This window comes from Zingiber officinale, chromosome 3A (genome assembly GCF_018446385.1).
Source record: "Zingiber officinale cultivar Zhangliang chromosome 3A, Zo_v1.1, whole genome shotgun sequence".
Lineage (NCBI taxonomy): Eukaryota > Viridiplantae > Streptophyta > Magnoliopsida > Zingiberales > Zingiberaceae > Zingiber > Zingiber officinale.
The window spans coordinates 158,546,454-158,552,453 of record NC_055990.1 but is presented as its reverse complement, the minus strand read 5'-3'; positions in this window follow the sequence as shown (position 1 = coordinate 158,552,453).

The following is a 6,000-nucleotide window of genomic DNA, read 5'->3' as shown; positions in this document are numbered from 1 at the left end:
CGTTTATGATTTTCTGGAATAGTAGTCTTTATGTAATTCGGTCGTTCGGCCAAAAACTTCCCTTTTTGTAATTTGGCCGCTCGGCCTTGATTCCTCTAATTTCAATGAAAAATTTATCTGTGTTGTGCAACTTCGTTTTTACTTTGCATGCTTGTGGGTGATTGGTCGGGGCCTATGATACACAACTTGGCCAACTAGGCCTCCCGAGCGGGCGTAGGTGGCGTATGACTTGCCACTACTTTCCCTTGCCGCTCCTCTTCAAGCGTCTTTCGTTCCGACCGGGGGGTTTATAGTCGTCGATACGACTCTCGATATTTAACGTCGGAGCTCGACGGTCTTCCGGCCGGAGGGTTTATAGTCGCCAGTACGACTCTCGATATTTAACGTCGGAGCTCGATGGTCTTCCGGCCGGAGGGTTTATAGTCGCCGGTCTGACTCTCGATATTTAACGTCGGAGCTCGACGGTCTTCCGGCCGGAGGGTTTATAGTCACTGGTTCGACTCTCGATATTTAACGTCGGAGCTCGACGGTCTTCCGATTCGGCTGACGATGCCCTATACTTGCGCTAGTTTTCCGATTTTTTACTCCTACATTTCAAGTATACTGCCGAACGGAAAGTATACAACATACATTACATTGGCGCACCTTTCACCCCGCCCGGTAAGGCTGGAGGTGGTTCGCGCTCCATGGTTGATCCAGTTGCCGTCCGTCTTCATCCTCCAGATAATAGGCACCCGAGCGGAGCTTTTCGATGACTTTGAAGGGGCCCGCCCAAGGAGCCTCCAGCTTGCCAACGTCCCTGACCGGCTTTACTTTCTTCCACACTAGGTCGTCGACCTGGAATGCTCTAGGGATCACGCGCCGGTTGTAGTTCTGCTTCATTCTCTGCCGGTACGCCATCAGCCGGACAGACGCCTTGGCTCGCTCTTCGTCGATCAAGTCTAACTCCATCTTCCTCCGCTCAGCATTGTCATCATCATAGTTCTGGATCCGGATGGACACTATGCCGACTTCAATTGGGATAACTGCTTCGCCGCTGTATACTAAATGGAATGGCGTGACGCCCGTTCCCTCCTTTGGGGTCGTGCGGATAGCCCATAGAACGCCCGACAGCTCGTCCACCCAGCTTCCCCCTATGTGGTTAAGTTGAGCCCGAAGAATTCTGAGGATTTCTCGGTTGGTTACTTCAGCTTGGCCGTTGCTCTGGGGATACGCCACGGAAGTAAAGTGTTGTTCGATGCCATAACTTTTGTACCATTCTTCGAGCTGCTTCCCGATGAACTGTCGCCCGTTATCATACATGAGCCGGCGAGGAATGCCGAACCGACAGATTATATGCTGCCAGATAACCTTTTGACCATCTGCTCGGTGATCTTGGCCAGTGGCTCAGCCTCCACCCATTTGGAAAAGTAGTCGACCGCCACTAGAAGAAACTTCCGCTGACCGGTCGCCATAGGGAACAGACCTACGATATCTATTCCCCACTGATCGAACGGGCAGGACACTGTAGATGCTTTCATCTCCTCCGCCGGTCGGTGGGAGACGTTGTGGTACTTCTGGCAGGAGAGACACGTCGCGACGGTCCGAGCGGCGTCTGCTTGCAGGGTTGGCCAGAAGTACCCGGCCAGCAGGATCTTCCTAGCCAGCGATCGTCCGCCCGGATGTCCTCCGCACGATCCTTGGTGCACTTCCTGGAGGATGTACTCCGCGTCCTCCGAGCTCACACACTTCAAAAGTGGGCGGGAGAAAGCCTTCTTGTAGAGTTGGTCTACAACGAGTGTGAACCGGCCGGCTCTCCTCCTCAATAGCCGGGCTTCCTCCCGATCGGACGGTGTCGCACCCGAGCGCAGAAACTCTATGATGGCTGCCCTCCAATCACTCGGGAATGCGAGACCCTCCATCCGGTCAATGTGCGCCACTAAGGATACTTGCTCAATTGGCTGCTGGATGATGACCGGTGATATTGAACTTGCGAGCTTGGCTAACTCATCTACCGCCTGGTTCTCTGTTCGGGGTATCTTCTGGATAATGACTTCTCTGAAGTGGGCCTTGAGCTTTTCGAAGGCCTCAGCGTAGAGCTTGAGCCGAGCGTTGTTAATCTCAAAAGTGCCCGAGAGCTGCTGGGCGGCCAGCTGGGAGTTTGAATGGAGTGTCACCCGACCGGCTCCTACATGCCGGGCTGCCTGCAAGCCGACTATGAGGGCCTCATACTCCGCTTCATTATTTGTGGCTTTGTAGTCCAGCCGGACGGATAGGTGCATCCGTTCTTCTTGGGGGGAGAGTAATAGCACACCAATTCTGCTCCCGCGCCGAGTGGACGATCCATCCACAAATATTTTCCAGATAGCTTCGGGTTCAGGATTTTACACTTCGATAACAAAATCTGCTAAGGACTGCGCCTTTATCACCGAACGGGGTTGATACTGAATGTCAAATTCACTCAACTCCGTTGTCCATTTGATGAGCCGTCCGAACGCTTCTGGATTCAGCAACACTCTTTCCAATAGGCTATTTGTCCGGACGATGATTGTATGTGCCATGAAATAAGGATGAAGTCTCCGAGCGGCGAGGACCAAAGCAAAAGCTAGCTTCTCGAGCCCAGTGTAGCGAGATTCAGCATCTTTTAGAATATGGCTCAAGAAGTACACGGGTTGTTCTTCACCGCTCGTCCTCACTAATGCCGAGCCTACTGCCCACTCGGTTGAAGATAAATAAATACAGAGTGGCTCACCTACAGCTGGCTTGGCTAACACGGGTAAGTAGTTTAGGTATATTTTCAGCTCCTCAAACGCCCGATCGCATTCCTCGTCCCAATGAAACTTAGTAGCTTTGCGTAGGATCTTGAAAAAAGGGAGACTCCGGTCGGCAGTCTTAGAGATGAATCTTGACAATGCAGTTATTCGCTCGGTCAGGCGCTGTACTTCCCTCAGATTTCTCGGGGGCGACATATCTTGCAACGCTTTTACCTTGCTGGGATTTGCCTCTATGTCCCGCTCGGTCACTATATAGCCCAAGAAACGCTCGCCTTTTGCTCCAAACAAACATGTCTGAGGGTTCAGCTTGACTCCATACTTCCTCAGTGTTTGGAAGGTCTCCTCCATGTCCGTAAAAAGATCAACCGCTCGGACAGACTTGATGAGAATATCATCCACGTATACTTCCAAATTGTGTCCGATCTGCTCCTTGAATACCTTGTTCATTAAACGCTGGTAGGTTGCTCCCGCGTTCTTCAGTCCGAACGACATTATATTGTAACAGTAAGTGTCGTCGGCTGTGACGAAGCTGACCTTCTCTTGATCTTCTCGGGCGAGCGGCACCTGATGGTAGCCCTGGTAGGCGTCTAGCATGCATATCAGTTCGCACCCGGCTATGGAGTCCACTAGTTGATCAATCCGGGGCAGAGGGTAGAAATCCTTTGGGCATGCTTTGTTGAGATCTCGGAAATCGATGCACACCCTCCACTTGTTGCCCGGCTTGGAGACTAGCACTACATTTGTGAGCCAGCTCGGGAACTGGACCTCCCTTATATGGCCGGCCTCCAGGAGCTTCTCGACCTCAGCTCGGATGATGGCATTTTGTTCGGCCCTAAAGTCCCTCTTCCTTTGCTTCACCGGCCGAGCGTCCGGTCGGACGTGAAGCTCATGCTGTGCTATACTTGGCGAAATTCCCGGCAGCTCATGCGTCGACCAAACGAAGACGTCGCAGTTTCTCTGGAGACATTTGATCACCTCCTTTTTCTGGCTTGCCTCCAGATCGGCCGCAATGAATGTGGTGGCCTCTGATCGGGTCGGGTGGATCTGCACCTCCTCTTTTTCTTTATAAACTAAAGAGGGTGATTTTTCGGTTATGACGTTCACCTCGATCCATGGCACTTTCCGCGCGGAATTAGCGTCGGCTCGGACCATTTCGACGTAGCATTGCCGAGCCGCCAGCTGGTTTCCTCGCACTTCTCCAACTTTATCTTCAATCGGGAACTTAATTTTCTGGTAGAAGGTGGAGACGGCCACTCAGAACTCACTGAGCGCTGGTCTCCCCAGGATAACATTGTATGCTGAGGGAGAGTCGACCACGATGAAGTTGGCAGTCCGCGTCCTTCTGAGCGACTCTTCTCCCAGCCAAATAGCCAGTCGGATCTGTCCGACCGGTAGAACTTCATTGCCCGTAAACCCGTAGAGGGAGGTTGTCATGGGTAGCAACTCAGCTCGATCAATTTGCAGTTGGTCGAAAGCCCTTTTAAATATAATGTTGACCGAGCTGCCTGTATCGATGAAAATGTGGTGAATAGTATAGTTAGCTATTACCGCTTTGATGATGAGGGCGTCGTCATGTGGCACTTTGACTCCCTCAAGGTCCATGGGCCTGAAGCTGATTTCGGGTCTGCTCGCCCGTTCTTGACTGCAGCCGACCGCATGGATCTTAAGCTGTCTGACACTCGCCTTCCTCGCTTTGTTGGAGTCGCCTCCGGTCGGTTCGCCAGAGATGATGTTGATTTCGCCCCGGGACGTGTTGCTTCTATTTTCTTCCTCCCGTGCGGACGGCCTAGGCCGCTCCTTGGATACCCGGGGATTGTCGTCGTGCCTCTGAGGATGATACCGCTCAGGAGAATTTCTGGATATCCGCCGATCAGCTTCATGGTGTCGCTGTCGCCTGTCGGATGATGGCGATCGACGACGACCACTTCGGGGAGCGGGGTGGGTGATCAGGGGAAGGCTTCGGCAATCTCGTGTGTTATGCATGTCAGTCCGGTGGAACGAGTAAAACATGGGGGTACATACCTTCTTTTTTGGTTTGGGTCGCTCAGCGACTACCTCTTGGATGGCGTGGGACCTTGCGTGGTGAGGGCGGACTGCTTCAGTTCACGGTCCTCTGGGCGGCTGGTGGCCAGTGAGCGGCTTCCGCTCGGCATGGGCTAGCCGCTCAGTTGGAGCTTCTTTTCTTCGGGCTGCCTGTGCTTCCTCCACATTAATGTACTCATTGGCCCGGTGTAACATATGATCATAGTCTCGGGGCGGCTTTCGAATAAGTGAACGGAAGAAGTCACCGTCCACGAGGCCTTGCGTGAACACATTCATCATTGTTTCTGAGGTGGCCGTTGGAATATCCATGGCCACCCGGTTGAATCGTTGGATGTAAGCTCGGAGCGACTCCCTGGGCTCTTGCTTGATGACAAATAGACTAACACTGGTCTTCTGGTAACGCCGACTGCTCGCAAAATGATGGAGAAAAGCGATGCGGAACTCTTTAAAGCTGGTGATGGATCCGTCCGGCAGCTTCCGGAACCATCGTTGCGCCGATTCCGAGAGGGTGGTAAGGAACACCCGGCATTTCACTCCATCTGTGTATTGATGTAGTGTAGCTGTGTTGTCGAACTTTCCTAGATGGTCGTCCGGGTCAGTGGTTCCGTTGTATTCCCCGATCGCCGGGGGCACATAATGCTTGGGCAGAGGGTCCCGTAGGATGGCCTCTGAAAATTGCCGGTTGATCCGCTCGGGGGAGGCATCCATTCGGGGAGCCTTGCCTTTTCTGTAGTCTCGCCTGGGCGCCTCGTCGGATGAAGATCCTCGATCAAGGTTAGCTGGTGCGACTTCAGGAGGCGTACGGAATAGGGCCCGATGAAATGGAATCGGGGCAGGCGGTGCTTCCGCTCGGCCTCCTGACGCTGACGTCGCTTGTTGCTCCAGTCGCTCGGCTTGCGCCTTCTGTTTCTGTTGCTCCACGAGCTTAGCTGCTCTTGCCTCGATTAGAGCGTCGAGCTCCTCTTGGGAGAGCATCACGGTGTGAGGTCGTCCAGCTTCGTCCATCTATTCCGCTCGGATGCAGGTGCGTTCCCATAGACGGCGCCAATTTGATCCTGTCCGAATGCTGAGTCGACGGACGCTGGGCACGTGGCGCTCTCCCCTATCTCCAACCAGCTGCACAAATCTCCGGCGAACCTGCAAGGAAGTCGAGTCGGGAAGGGGTTCCCGGCGACGACCCTCCGACGCTCAAGTCAGGCAAGAG